This window comes from Leopardus geoffroyi, chromosome E3 (genome assembly GCF_018350155.1).
Source record: "Leopardus geoffroyi isolate Oge1 chromosome E3, O.geoffroyi_Oge1_pat1.0, whole genome shotgun sequence".
Classification (NCBI taxonomy): Eukaryota; Metazoa; Chordata; class Mammalia; order Carnivora; family Felidae; genus Leopardus; species Leopardus geoffroyi.
The window spans coordinates 8,368,150-8,384,141 of NC_059340.1; positions in this window are offsets into that span (position 1 = coordinate 8,368,150).

Genomic DNA, 15,992 nt, shown 5'->3' on the forward strand with positions numbered 1-15,992 from the left:
GACTCGGCTTCTCATTGTCTATTTCTGGAAGCTTCCAGCCCCACCCCTCTGGGCCAGGCGCCTCCTCGGTGCTCCCAGAGCCCCCAGGGCCACATCCGACAATGCCCTTCCACGTTGCACGGTCACTGTCTATTGCCCCCTCCTGAGGGCAGGGGTCACCTCTGGTCCACTCCGAGCACTCAGTGCTCCCGGCATACAGGAGATGCCCCGGGAACGTTTGCTGAGTGACTGAGTGAGTGGGTGGGAGAAGCCAGGGGTCTCTGGGCTCGGTGAAAACGGGAGAGGGGAAACAGTTACAGCAGGGCCTTGGGGCATGGCGGGCGCGCCCACCCCTACCTGAACCCCCAGGCCGGCAGGCACGTGCTCGGCTTGCTTCTGTGCAAAGGGAATGTGTGGGGCTGGTCCATGCCTGCAGCCCATCCACCACACGAGTTCCAGAGCAAATTCAACAGGAAAAGATTTCCCGGGAAATAAATCTAGAGCTACCGACTGGCTTCAAGGCCCCCTTTATCCCACATTGATTTGTATCTTGGAGATTTAAGCCTCTCCATTTGTTTGCCTGGGACGCTTGTCACGCAGACATCAAGGCACGTGGCCGCAAGAGCGGTTTCCTGAGCGACGCTGGGTAGAGAAGTCAAGTGCATCCCTTTGGGCATACGCCTCCCCCTCTCCCTCCTTCCCTGGCAGGCAGGGGAAGCTCCTGGCGAGCTGCTCAGAGGCCATCGGACCACTGCACTGCACCAGCCAGGTGCCAAGGGCAGCAAAGGGTCAAAGTGCCAGGGGTCTCTGTTCCTCCAGGTCATGGTCACCAGAGACAATCTCAGGTCATGATTTCACTGTTCGTGGGATCGAGCCCCTTGCTGGGCTCTGTGCTGACAGTGTGGAGCCTGCTTGGGATTCTCCCTCTGTCTCTGTCTCTGTCTCTGTCTCTGTCTCTGTCTCTCCTTCCCTCCCTGGCTCATGCTCTCTCGCTTTCCCTCTCTCTCTCTCTCTCTCTCTCTCTCTCAAAATAAATAAACATGAACAAAAAAATCCTTCTCCCTAGATGTCTCTCTGCTGTCTCTGCCTTGGCCCACCCCCTACTCCCCTCCCCCTGCCCCTCCAATCCTGCCCACCCACTATCAAAGCAGAACAATATGGCCCCCATCGTCCCATTTCCTCCCCTAGCGAGACCGATAGGAGGATCCGCTTTCAAGGGGAATTTGGTACTAGTTCTTAAAACGATGAATTTTCGGCTGCTATGTTGCCACCAGACTCACAGCTCCCGGTCCCTCTTGCCTTCCAAGGACGCAGAATTGAATGGAGCACAGGTGCAGACCTCACGGAGTCCAAGGTCAGGGTCAAGCCCTAAGGGGTTCGCCCACGGCAGAGAAGGTGGGGAGATACTGGGTGGAGGGAGGCACAACACAGATGGGCAAGGACAGATGAGGGCAGCTCCCCCCACATGGAGGAGCCAGAAAGGGCCTCACCAAAGACGTGATGGGAAAGCTGGCCTTGAATGGGTTCCAAGAGTGTGAGAGGTAGTGGGGCCAGAGTCCTCATCGGCGCCTCTCTAAGATTCACCTGCTGAGGCTGCGCTGTGATCACTGGCTGTTGGGTCTGCCTCCTCCGCCAAGCTGGGAGCTCTGGAAGGTGATCTCCTTTCAAGGGCCAAGTTCGATCAGTCTCAGCCCTGGGAGGAAGGAAGGGAAGGAAGGTGAGTAGGGGTGAGAGAGCCATGGCAGCATCTAGAGTCCGGGGGTGCTGGCGGCCGCAGGACCCCTGATGCTAGGGCAGAGACAAGAGGTGGACTTGGCCGTGGACGTGATCGCTTCGCACCGAAAGTGAGCAGGATCGGGGGCTGCGGGTCCTCGGGTCACTCCTACGAAAGGCCTTTTCCATCAAGCACTGGACCCTCGAGCACAGAGGCCACACCTTCTTCATCTTCTCTGTGCCCACCACCTCCCACAGTGCCAGCCCAGAACCAGGTCCACAGCTCTCCCTTGGAATCCAGCAGGGGCAGCTGGCCCCTCTGCACATTGGCCACCCATTAGAATCACCGGGGACACGGGGCGCCTGGGTGGCTCAGTCGGTTGAGCGGCCGACTTCGGCTCAGGTCACGATCTCACGGTCCGTGAGTTCGAGCCCCGCGTCGGGCTCTGTGCTGACAGCTCGGAGCCTGGAGCCTGTTTTGGATTCTGTGTCTCCCTCTCTCTGACCCTCCCCCGTTCATGCTCTGTCTCTCTCTGTCTCAAAAATAAATAAACGTTAAAAAAAAAAAAAAAAAAAAAAGAATCACCAGGGACATTTGAGAAAATACTGATTCCCTGGGCCCCACCTCCAAGGAGACTGGTTTGACTGGTCTGGGGGTGGGGCCCCGGCATCGGCACTTTATTGAACAAAAAAATGATTATTCTGCTGTAGCATCTCGTGCAGCAAAAAAGGCAAGAGCTCACGGGACACGTGTACCTCGAAGGAAGTCTGGCTCTTGGTACTAAGGTCTGTCCCCTCTTTCAGAGCTTGCCCGGCTCAATGACTTCAGCCGCCACCGTTTCAGACGACGCCTAAATCTCAGCGTCCAGCCCAGAGAGACTCTCCGTCCCCAAATCACAATCGCACAGGGACAGATGCACGCGGTACGGAGCACCACCCGTCCTGGGGCCCCACCCTCCCGCTGGACAGCTGGATCCATCGTCTGCTTTCGGCCGTCGTGACGGGAAACCAAGTTGAACTAGCCCGGTCAATGGGAGGCTTTGGGGTGTCATCCATAGCCATGGGGTGCTGGGTACCAGGGGGCCCAAGGAGCCGTTTGGTACCCACCACCATCACCAAGAACTGCACCGCTCCACGCTGAAAGATCCCAGGGAAGGACTCTAAGGAGTCTGGTCAAGTGCCCACCCTCCACCACTCTGCTGAAGCCAGGAGCGTGGGGTCGCCGAGCACAGACCGTAACATACAGACAGAGGAACTCCATTTAAGACAGAGGAGTGAAGCCTCATCCCAACAACCCCTCTTCCCCCAAAGACCAACCATTCGTAGTGTTAGAGGAATAATACCAACAGCGACAAACTCCAGAGAAGGCATTGTTGACCTGGTGTATTTATTTGCTGGGACCCGGTAAGTAGCAGATCTCTCACTCAAAGGGGTGATTGAAGAAACTGAATAAGGAGACTCCTTACAAGGGTGAGAGCGAAGGGGGCCAGGAGGGGGTGGCGAGGCACCGGGGATCAGCGGTTCCACACCCCCCTCCAGGCACGGAAGGCCACGGGGAGGTTGTCCAACTAGTGGCTGCCGTAGTGGGATTAGTACAGCCACTGCCAAACTGGGAAGAGTAGGCATTGGGGGGATACCCCAGTCTCTGTCCCCTGTTGCTCTCTCCTTGGCTGACCATAACCGGAAGCCAGAGAGAGCCCGAGCGAGGCAATCCATAGCGCCTTCCAAGCACTGAGCGGATGCGGAAGCGTGGGGAACACATCTTCAGGAACAAGCGTGGAACGTTCCACACCCTGAACGGCCACCCAGATGGAATCTGCCCTGGGGCTCCAGGGACCCAACGGCTTTAAAGTCACCCTTGCTTTCTCTGTTTATTCTCCCCCCACATGCCATCACCAGGTCCTAACGATGCCATCTCCCGAACTTCTGGAGTCCGGCCTCTCCTCTGTCTTCATTCTCTCCCCCTTGGACTTCGGCAAATTCTCTCTCCGCTGGCTTCTCCGTATCCAATCGAATCCACCCAGCAAGATGCCGTCGACTTGACCCACGGCCCTTCCCAGCCAAAACCTTCCCAGGAAACCCCCACTGCCTTCGGGGTAACAGGCAGACCCACCCTGTGTGCTCCGGGGCCACTGACCCCGCTCCAGGTGGGTTGGAGCAAGAGACACAAGGTTGGTGACAGCCTGGCTAAGAAATTGGGCCTCTTCCTTCAGGCAGCGGGCACTAAAAGAGTTTTGGAAGCAAGAGTTTGTTGTCCCCGTGAACTTTTCATTTTGAAGGAACTTCATACTTTCCAAGAAGCTGCAAAAATGGGACAAAGAATCCCCATCAACTCGATCCGGATTCTCCAGATGTCAACACGGCACGGCACAGCGTCAAAATCGGGACATCCCACTACGTAACCTACAGACCTTATTTGCATTTCCTGGGTAGTTGCCCTAACGTCTTTCTTCCGGTTCAGGATTCAGTCTAGGGTCACGTTGCTCTCAGTTGTCACGACTCTCCGGTCTCCTTGAATCCGGAACAGTTCCTCATCTGTGTCTTTCGCGACCTTGACACCTTTGTGTCCACACTGGCCACTTCTTTTCTAGAATGCCCTTCTATTTGGCTTTTTCTGATGTTTCCTCGTCATTCAATCCAAGGTATGCATGCTGGTTGAGTAAAAAATGCCACAAAAGACAGGTTGTATCTTTCTCAGTGCATCATCCTGGGAGGCATGTGATGTCAGCTCGTCCCAATACGGTTGATATTAATTCTGACCGAGTGATTGAGATGTTGCCTGCCAAGTTACTCCAGTGTAAAGTTGTGATTTTCCCTTTATTAATAAGTATCCTGTGGGGAGAATGCTTTAAAACTATAAATACCCGGGCCGCCTGAGTGGCTTAATTGGTTAAGCATCCGACTTCGGCTCAGGTCACGATCTCACGGATCGTGAGTTCGAGCCCCACATCGGGCTCCGTGCTGACAGCTCGGAGCCTGGAGCCCGCTTCGGATTCTGTGTCTCCCTCTCTCTCTGTCCCTCCCCCACGCGCTCTGTCTCTCAAAATGAATAAACATAAAAAACTTTTTTTAAAAAGAACTATAAATATCGTGTTTTTCATATACACGCAGCCCACCAATTTCAATACCCATACTCACCGGAAACAGTTTCTACCCTGGCATTTGCCAAATGGTGGTCCTCAAGCCCATCACTCCTACATTTATTGGTTGGAATTCTGCTGTCAGGAAGAGAAAAGCAGATCCACTCAACAGAGGATGGTCTCCGGGAATCACAGCAGCTCACCTGATATATTGCAAACTTTATCTGGAATATATTTTAAAACGCTTACAACTCAATAATAAAAAGACAAATGAACCAGTTAAAAAAAATGGGCAAGGGATTGGAATTGACATTTTTCTTTTTTTTTTTTTTAATTTTTAAAATGTTTATTATGTATTTTTGAGAGAGAGAGAGAGAGAGAGAGAGGGAAAGAGAGAGCGCGAGCGCCTGACAGGGGGAGGGTTAGAGAGAGAGGAAGACACAGAATCCGAAGCAGGCTCCAGGCCCTGAGCTGTCAGCGCAGGGCCCGACGCGGGGCTCGAACTCACGAACCGCGAGATCGTGACCTGAGCCGAAGTCAGATGCCCAACTGACTGAGCCACAGGCATCCCCGGAATTGGCATTTTTCTACAAAAATACTTACAAGTGACCGATAAGCGTGAACAGATATTCCACATAATGGTTAGGGGAATGGACATCAGAACTGCTGTAAGATGTACCTTCCACACACTGGGATGGCTGTCTCGAAGAAACAGACACCGGGCGCCTGGGTGGCTCAGTCGATTAAGCGTCCAACTCGTGATTTTGGCTCAGGTCGTGATCTTGCGGTTTGTGATCACACTGGCAGTGTGCGGCCTGCTTGGGAATTCTCCCTCTCTCTCTGCCCCTCCCCAGCTCACATACTCTCTCTCCGTCTCTCTCGAAGTAAGTAAATAAACTTAAAAAGAGAGAGAGAGAGAGAGAAATAGACACTAACAAGTGTTGGCAAGGCTGCAGAGATTAGAACGGTCGCTTGTTGCCGGGAGGAATATAAATGGTGCAGCTGCTTTGGAAAAGTCTAGCTTTTCCTCAAAAGGTTAAAGATACGAGCTCCCATGCCCCTAGTTCTCCTACCCCCAGGCATATACCCAAGAGAAACAGTGTACGTTCTCGCAAAGACTTGTATGGAAATGTTCGTGGCAAAAAAGGTGGAAACCATCCGATACCCATCCGGTGAAAAGTGTACAAATAAGGTGTGGCCTACCCACCCGACCGATGTTATCTGGCCGTAAGAGGAAATGATGGACAGATACGTGCTGCTACCCCACGGGCGAACCTTGACAACGTGATGCTAAGTAAACGAAGCCAGACGCAAAGGACCCCAGGTTCTATGATTCCACTCATGAAATGTCCTGAATAAGCAAATTTACAGAGACAGAAGGTAGATTAGTGGTTGCCAGAGGCTGGGGCAAGGGAGTGACTCTTAATAGGTACGGGGTTTCTTTTTGGGGTGAGCAAAATGTTCTAAAATTGTGGCAGTTGCTGCCCTACCCCATGAATACACTAAAAATTATAGATCTCAGGGGCGCCTGGGTGGCTCAGTCGGTTGAGCGTCCGACTTCGGCTCAGGTCATGATCTCACGGTCCGTGAGTTCCAGCCCCGCGTCGGGCTCTGTGCTGACAGCTCGGAGCCTGGAGCCTGCTTCGGATTCTGTGTCTCCCTCTCTCTCTGCCCTTCCCCCTCTCGTGCTCGCTCTCTCTCTCTCTCAAAACTAAACATTAAAATTTTTTTTTAATTTGTATATCTCAAATGGGTAGCCTGTATGGTATGTGAATTATATCTCAATATAGCTGTTATTACACACACACACACACACACACACACACGCCAACAACAACCTTCTCGGAGTTTTGTGGGAGAAGGAAGTTTCCGTGTCCCTGCCCAGCCCAGTCCGGCCGCCCGAGTTCCGGCCTCCAGCTGCTCGGGCCCAAAGGTGCTGACACCCAAATAGCCCAGCAGAGAATCGACAACGCTCTCAGGCCTGGCAACCCCCACGGGCCAGCGTGACAGACTTTCCCGTGATTAGGACAGGGAAGATTCACGGCTGCGTTTTGACCAGCTATCTCTTCACTCCCCCCGTGAAACATCCTGAGCCAGACTGTGGCTTTGTGCCTTGAAGCCCAAGGCCATGAATCAACATAATCCACTTATCAGGACCGAAGGCTGCGGTCACTGTGCCTGTAGAAGAAACAACCCACATTTCTTGGCGCCTTCGTGGCAGAGGGCCGGGCCGCACCCTGGTGCCCACTGGGGAGAGCCGTGCTCCCGGATCCTGCTGGACTCACCACACGCCGCCCCCGGGGCATACCTTTCCCGTGGCGTCACAGCGGTGCCGCTGGGAGCCTGGCAGTCTGCGTCCCCATTTGCCGCTTCAGTGACTCTGGTGGGTGAGCCAGGCCCGGGCCGGGCCCATGCTGGGTTCCCTGGCTTTGGCTTTCTTACTCTCCTTTACGTTACTTATAAAACACAACCCTATGGGGGTGGGGAGGGGGAGGAGGGGTGATGGGAGAAGAGGAGTTAAAAATACAAACTCCCAGCCGTAAACTAAATAAGTCCTGGGGATACAAGGCACGGCGTGGGGACTACAGTTAACATACTGCATTGTATCTGAAAGGCACGAAGAGATCTTAAAAGTTTTCACTACGAGGAAAAAAAAATCTTTTTAGTTTTTTTTATTAAAAAAATGTTTTAATGCTGCATTTATTTTTGAGAGAGACATAGGGACAGAGCACGGAGGGGGAGGGGGAGAGAGAGAGGGAGACACAGAATCGGAAGCAGGCTCCAGACTCTGAGCCGTCAGCACAGAGCCCGAAGCGGGGGAGGGGGCTCGGACCTATGAACTGTGAGATCATGACCTGAGCCCAAGTCGGAGGCCCAACCCACTGAGCCACCCAGGCGCCTCTAGAAAAAAACCTTGTAACTACAAAGGGCGGTGGTGGTGGATGTTAACTCGATACATATTAACTAGACTTCCTGTGTCCATCAGTTAACAAGATATACCAATATCGAGTCACTATGCTGTATGACATGTGTCAATTATGTCCCCCCAAAAAACCCACCAAGAGCGGGGCACTTGGGTGGCTGAGTCGGTTAAGCATCTGACTCTTGATCTCAGCTCAGATCTTGATCTCAGGGGTCGTGAGCTCAAGCCCCGCGTGGGGCTCCGTGCTGGGAGTGAGGCCTACTTTAAACAATAAAAAATCAGGGGCGCCTGGGTGGCTCAGTCGGTTGAGCGTCCGACTTCTGTTCAGGTCATGATCTCACGGTCTGTGGGTTCGAGCCCCGCAGCAGGCTCTGTGCTGACAGCTCGGAGCCTGGAGCCTGCTTGGGATTCTGTGTCTCCCTCTCTCTCTGCCCCTCCCTCGCTCATGCTCTGTCTCTCTCTCTCTCTCTCTCTGTCAAAAATAAATAAACATTAAAAAAAATTTTTTTAATAAAATAAATAAATAATTAATTAAAAAAAAAAAAAAAAAAAAAGGACCAAAAAAAGAAAACCAACTTCAGTCAGGGCCCCTGCCTTCGGCTTAACGCCCTTCGATGCCTTCCCAGGGTAAAAAAGGAGCTTCCGAAGCTGGCCTGGTGTGACTTCCAGGGGGCGTGCCCCTGCGGGGCCTCACGAGCACGTGTTCTCACTCTCAAACACGCTGGCTTTATTTCAGCTCCTCTAAGTCCCCCTGTCCCCTCTCGCCTCCGGGCCCCTGGACAACCTTCCCCTGCTTTTCTCACACCTAGTTGATTAGCTCATTGCGGGCTGAAACCCCTCTTTCGAGAACGTCTTCCCTGATGCCCCAGGACTCTGGCACCTCCCCTTCCAGCACTGGCCAGCATTGTCCACGTTGGTGCAATGATGGAATTAATGTCTGTCTCCCCTGCCAGGCTGAGCATCCCCTGAAGGCAGGGGATGTATCTCTGCTTCACTCACGCAGTCACGCCCGTGTAGCTGGCCTAGAGCCTGGCACACAGCAGACATTCGAAAAACCCCGGGGCGCCTGGGTGGCTCCGTCGGTTAAGTGTCCGACTTCGGCTCATGTTATGATCTCACGCAGTTCATGAGTTCGAGCCCCGTGGCCGGCTCTGTGCCGATAGCTCAGAGCCTGGAGCCTGCTTCAGATTCTGTGTCTCCCTCTCTCTCTGCCCCTCCCCTGCTCACGCTCTGTCTCTTTCTCTCTCAAAAAATAAATAAACATTTTTTTTAAAAAAGGCCTTGTTGATAGAAACAAAAGAAAGAACGCCATTCTGAAGTCTCACTGGCGCCCATTCCTGTGTTCAGCTTCCTGAATTACCCCATTCTCTCCAAACATAAATCAGATTACAGCCTTCCTCTGCCTAGAACCCTCCAAAAGCTTCCCACTGTGACTGTAATAAAATCCAAACTCCTTGCCTCCGTCTACAAGGACTCGCGGGGCCTCATCCCTCCGCCTCTCTCTTCCATCTCTACGGGAAGCCCTGGAGGGTTCTAGGCAAGCCTCTGCCTCCTGAGCTGCCGCTTTGACCTCTTTGTGCCCCTTGACCCCTCCAAATGCATTTCCATCTCCACATTGCGTGGGGCCAAGCCAGTCAGAAAGGAGGGCCAGCTCCGAGCACTGAGCTTGACCCGAAGAACCACCTGCCAGCCTCCTGGGGGCCTGTACCCCCCTGGCCCAGCAAGGGGGGTGCCAGGTGCCCCCGATCAGAAGAGTTTTATCGCTGACATCACGTAGAATTGTCAGCACGCAGTGATAACAAAGAGCAAGCAAACTCTGGGTCCATTTTATTATCGCTGTTAAATCCTCCGCAGATGACGCGCCCCCTTGCCGCCTGCACCCGGGAAGGACCACGGGCCACTCACACACCTGCCCCCACCTTGCACGTCACTGCTCTGCGGGATGATGCCCACCGTCCATTCTCCTCTTGGTCAGGTGTAGGAAAAGGGAGGGCAAAGCTCGTGTTCTGCCTTCGGGGTTCCCTGACACAGGCACGGATTTTATATCACTCCACATGGCTGGGCAGGTCAGCATTTCCTGCCAGGGAGGGAGGTGGGGGCTCAGTCACTCAGTCACACTGCAGGAATTCAAGCAGCCCTCACGTGACAGGCTTTCTGGACTGGGGCTTGGGAAGGGCTATGGCATCCATTTAAGGTCTGTTGGCTTCCTCTGAGATGAGCGTGGGCATTCTAGATCCTTCCGTCGAGCCTCTATGCCATGAGCTTCGCTGCTGATGGCGGGGCAGTGAGAGCAAAACAGAAAGCCTCTGGATATTCTTCCTGGCTGTTCCTTGTGCCGGCATTTCCCCTCACCCCGATCTACACGTATCTTACTCTCCTATCAGGGAGGCCGAGTTCTCTGCATTTTTTTGGATGAGTAAACTGGGGCAAAGTTATAGCCAACGGGGAGCCAGCTGGTCAGACTCCAGTGGGGAGCGCCTTCCTGTGCCTCTGCCCCCTGCCCCCCAATAGCAGAGAGGGAATAAATGACAGTGGGGAGAAGAGGCAGGATTGGGGCCCTGTTCTCAGAAAGGATCAAGCAAGGTCCTGCTTAATGACTAGTCAGGCAGCACAAATCGTTGTCAATTGTAAAATTTCAACAGAAACACCAGGGAAAGAAACACTGGCCAAGTGGGCTGGGAAACCCTGGCCGGGAAAACAGTCCTCTGTTCCAGTTTTCGCAAGGGGATTCAGATAGATTCGGCCGCTCAGATCCAGCCCTTGTTAGGGTCCCGCCGCCGTCACAGACATTAGCCACGCACACCATGATGCACTGGGGCCTCACGACCATCCTTGGGGGAACACTAATTACGCCCATTTTATAGATGATGGAACTGAGTCTCAGAGAAAGGCAGCAGCTTGTGCAAGAAAGCCAGGAGCTCCGCCTTCTACCTTTTTAGGGAAATGTGAACCCGGACCTCCCTAGCCCACTCCCATCCCCCACCCCTCCTCCACAGCACCCCGCTCTCCTAACAGACCCCCCCCCACCTGCCTGCAGGTCTATGGCTGGCTACTGCCAGAGGAATCCCACGACCTCACCCCCACGCCCATTCCTGAAGATTCTATGAGAAGGGAGCCGTCCGGAACTCTGAGCCCAACATGAAGGACATTAGTAGGTGTTAGAAAAGATAGTCAAGTGTGTAATGACTCCTTCCTTGGAAATGAACCTTCATTTCCAACGTCTGACAATCCCACAGCTAACAAATCCAAGAGGGCAGTCAGGGCTGGAATGGCCAAAACAGAGCTGGGGCCAGACTCACACGGAGCTACCAAGGGGCCCACGGGGACCACACCGGCCACTGGCCTCTCCTCCTTGTCTCCAGCTTCCTGAGCTTTCTGAGTTGGAGACCTTGCTGTCCCAGGTAAACCTAGAATCTGGGACAGCCTCAGAAGGGGACTGTCAGGGCTTCTGGATGGGGTGTCAGGGCTTCCGGTTGGACAGATCAGCCTGAGGGTCTACGCCAGGGTATACCTCCTTCGCCCCCAGCCTCCTCCTGAGACCTCAGCTCCCCCCGCCTGTATTCCCAGCCGACCGAATCTCGCCCTGTCCGTTTTCACTTTTAAGCCCAAGTCCACAAGACAGGGATTGGGGCCCACAGAGCAGAAGAGACTTGTCTAGAAGCTCACCTTAAGTTCTCTCCCTCTCCAAGCCCCAACACGTTGGGTCTGTGCCTCAAGGGTACATTTACAATCTGATTCTCGTGTGGGCATATGAATTCCATCCTACCGGCCCACCCAGAATCCTCGCTCTGGGAAGGCAAGGCTTGGGTTGGGCCTAATTCCTGCAGACCAGAATGCTAGCTCGGGGCCAGGCTGCAGAAGGAAAGAAGAAAGCAGGGAGGAGAGGGGAGGGGAGGTGGGAGATGAAGCCGGGCAGGGTGGCATCATGCAGGACCTGCGATCTTACCCCCATAGGGGCTACTGGAGCAACAGGAACCATCCATTCAGCAAGTGCTTGTTATTTGAGCACCTCCCATAAGCTCAGCCTCGAACAGACACTGAAGTGACAGCAGAGAACGATGCAGAGTCCCATCCTCGTGGCATGCGCCTTCTGGAACTTCCCGAGGAGATAGCAGCTGGGATTGTCAGATGCAAATGACAGAGATCCAAACGGAACAAGCTTAATCAAAAATGGAAAATCTAGGGGTGCCTGGGTGGCTCTGTCGGTGGAACGTCTGACTCTTGATTTCGGCCCACGTCGTGATCTCACGGTTCATGGGATCGAGCCCCGCGTCGGGCTCTAAGCTGACAGTGAGGAGCCTGCTTGGGATTCTCTCTCTCCCTCTCTGCCCCTCCCCAGCTCATTCTCTCTCACTTTCTCAAAATAAATAAACTAATAAAAAATGTTTACAAAAATGGGAAATCTGTTGACTCCAGTGACCCAAATGTAGGTCAGGCCGCGGAGGCGCTGGCTTTAGGCATTTTGGTTGAGTTGGTTGAGACCCTGCATGCCTCTGGCTCCGCCTCTTGTCCCTACTTCCTCTGCTGTCACTGCGGACCTCTCTCTCCTCCTGGCTGCTCCAGATCCACTTCCTCCAACTCGCCACCAGAGTACAAAGTCACTTTTGTTGTCCCCACTCTAGATTCTAAAGCCCCAGCGAAGGACTGTGATAGGCGTGTGTGGTGTCATGTGACCACCCTTTGGCCCAGTCACGGTGGCCGGAGAACTGGGTCCGTCAGAAAAAGCAAGGAAGGGCGCCCGGGTGGCTCAGACAGTTAAGCTCCGACTCAGGTCATGATCTCGCGGTTTGTGAGTTCGAGGCCCGCGTGGGGCTCTGTGCTGACCGCTGAGAGCCTGGAGCCTGCTTCAGATTCTGCGTCTCCCTCTCTCTCTGCCTCTCCCCCGCTCGTGCTCTGTCTCTCAAAACTAAATAAAAACATTTTTAAAATTTTTTTAAAAGGAGAAGCAAGGAAATAGCGCAGGGCAGACAGACTCAGACGTCCGTCCCCCATGGCTACGATTTAGTTTGCTGCTCGTATCGGCTCTGGAATGGAAGATGGTGTGGTCCGCCCAGGTGACTGTAGCGAAAGTACCAGGGACTGAGTGGCTTATAAACAACAGAAACTTATTTCTTACAGTTCTGGAGGCTGGGAAGTCCAAGATCAAGGCTCTGGCAGGTATGGTTTCAGGTGAGAGCTCTCTTCCTGGTCCATAGCGCTTGTCCTGATGTGTCCTCATGTGGCAGGAGGGGCAAGGGAGCTCTTGGGGGGCCTCTTTTATGAGGGCGCTAATCCCATTCCCGAGGGCTCCACCGTCGTGACATAATCATCTCCCAAAGGCCGCGCCTCCTACCACCGTTACAAACCAGGGGTTAGGATACAACCCAAACATTCAGACCGTAGCAGAGGGCAAGAAGAAAGGGCAAGGCCCTGGGACCCCCTTTCCGGAGAAACTGAGGCCTTGAGAGCTCCTTCCTATCGTGACGCCGCCAAGCCAGGCGAGCGCCAGCCCCAAACCCAACCCCCCGATGGCGAGCCCACGCCGCCCCCGCACCAGAGGCCAACTCAGTTGGGACTTAATTCCTGCTGGGGTTGAAGCGAGCAAAGGGAAACTGGGTTTCAAATATGTTTGGGGAAATTTTGCTGAGATTGAAGCGGCATGACCCAGGGCACATCTCAGCACAAACGCGCACGGAGAGGGGATGGTAGCCTTGTTCGGATCGCACCCCGGGGCTGTGCGTGTGAGCCCGCGAAGGGTTTTAGGAATGATATCGTCTGCCCAGATGGGTGATGCAAGGCGCCCTGAAAAGCTGGGAAAAGATCATCACAGCTACTAGTTATTTTGTGCCAGACATTCTAAATGTCAGGGGAGCACTTTTCCCCCCACTGCTGAAGTGTCCATTGGGGCAGGGTGCCCCCTGTTCGCTTCCTGATCCTCCTCCCCTCCCCCCACCCCCGGGGAGGAGAATGGACTCCCCGGACTGGTGGAGTTTCGAGCAGGAATGACCGTGCCCAGCGTAGTTCCTTCTGGGCATGCTCCTTTCCAACCGGCCACGTGCAGGGAGGGTCTACTGCCTGCAAGTGTCTGGGTCAGCCGGGTTCCGAATCTGCCAGGGGAGAAGTTGTATTTCTTGGCCTCCCCAAACCCCCAACAGCAGGTACGTAATAATTATCCAACAACACGGTAAGGTGCGTATTATTATTATTCCCATTTGAAGGACAGGGACAACTGAGGCTAAATGACCTAAGACCACCCCACTCTTCAGGGACGGGACCGAGGGATTCAGAAGCTGGCGTGTCAGGCAGATAGCCTGTGCCGCAGGCACCCCTAGAACTCAGGCCTGGTGACTCCCGTCCAGTTCTCGCTCCGTGGCACTTGCCATCTCCCCTCACAGACCAGACCTCAGAGAAAACCATCAGACGTCACCACTGCCTTCTAGAAGCTTGTGGTGAAAACCAGACGCATCGACAGAGTTCTCATCAGAAAGCACTGAATGAGATGCCGTGTAAAAACAGGCTTCTAGCTACCCACCTAGAAATACCACTGTGTAACCAGCTCAGGGCAAAAGTGTGCGAGCATTCCATATAAAAGCACACGCAGAGGGGTGCCTGGGTGGCTCAGTCGGTTGAGCAGCCGACTCTTGATTTCAGCTCAGGTCATGATCCCGGGGTTGTGGGATCAAGCCCCATGTCAGGCTCCGCGCTGAGCACAGAAGCTGCTTAAGATTCTCTCTCTCTCTCTCTCTCCCTCCCTTCCTCTGCCCCTCTCCCCTGCTCGTGCTCTCTATCTCTCTAAAATTAAAAATTAAAAGTACATGTAGAATGCTGGCAACCAGACATGGTGTGCAGGATGTGTTTGATACATTCTGGTTCCCATCTGTGTGACCTTGGACAAGTCACCTGCCCTCTCTGAACCTTGACTTCTTTGCCTACGTGCTGGTTGTAATGATGGCACCCAGAGAGATGGTTTCTGGGAGGATGCTATGGAAACGTGTATGGAGAAGCTGTGTGCAATATGCCAGCTCAGGACAATGGCAGAGGGCTAGGATTCTCTCCTACACCCCACAGGAGCCCCAGTGAGCTCTCCCGGATTCCTGACCCTAAGCCAGTACTGGCCTGACTCACAGAGGATCAGACGGTCACAGTCTGGTAAGAAAGGGCAATTCTGTTGGGCAGACCGTCGTAACCTGGGCTTGGTACTGGGTCATCCACTCCCGAGCAGGCCAAGGAGGGCCCTCTGATTCACCCCGTTTCCCCAGACCAGTGTGGGAGGCGGCCCAGAGGAGGGCCTAGGTGAACAGGTGTAGCATGAATGCGTGCGTAAGCATGTCAGTAAATGAGTTCGATCCACAAATATTTACTGAGTGCCTATTATACGCCAGGCGCTATGAATTGTGGAGTAAAAGCGGCCCTGTCCTGCCCTCATGGAGCCTCCAGTCTACCGGGGCAGAATATGAAACAACACACACAGATCGATCATGGAGACCTCGTGGGCTACAGCACAGAATTCGGATTTTACCTTAAATCTCATCAAAGGCCATTCTGAAGTTCTCCGCAGGGAGAGACGGGACCTGATCGGCATGTCAGTTGCTCTGGCTGCTGTGTGGACAACGGACGGGAGGTGGAGCTCGTGCTGTGGCCGCTAAGGTGGGTCCAGACGACGGGTCGTGGCAGCTGAAACGGGCGTGATGGCCGTGGCCATGGTGAGCAGTAGCCGTATGGGGGGTGCACTTTGGAGCTGGAAGCCACACCATGTGACGGGCTTTCTGGACAGGAGAAATGGTCAGCGTTGAGCTGGGGACATGGGGAGTTGGGCGTGTCCTGGGGACGTCCAGGCGAGGTGTTAAGGGGCAGCAGGGTACAGGGGCTGGTGCTCAGGGGTGAGTGCTAGAGGGTTTGGGGACAGAATGGGGGCCAGGTGAGTGGGTGCCCTCGCTAGAGCCGAGGGCTGGCCTGCTGTGCATGGAAGCAGGTCTTGAGAGTTCTTGGGAACTGGGACTCTGAGTTGGGAGACCCTGCTGGCCCCGACCCCTCCACAGCCCACCTCCCCGCTTCTTCCGGCCACACTGGCACACATTCCTGCAGTTTCGGGGAGAGAAAAGGCTCGGGCCGGAAGCAACGATGGAGGCAGCGTGGGCGGACTCCGGGGAGGACGGGAGGGGTGGGGGAGGGGGAGAGAGAGGCCGGGATGCCCCTTCCTCCTCCGGTCATGCAGCTGTCCAGGCCGAGCTGGGCACAGTGAGTCACAGGCTCGCACTTCGTGCCTCCACCTCTAGGGGGGGCCAGCGTGCCATCAGGTATGGAGCTCGGTGTCAGTC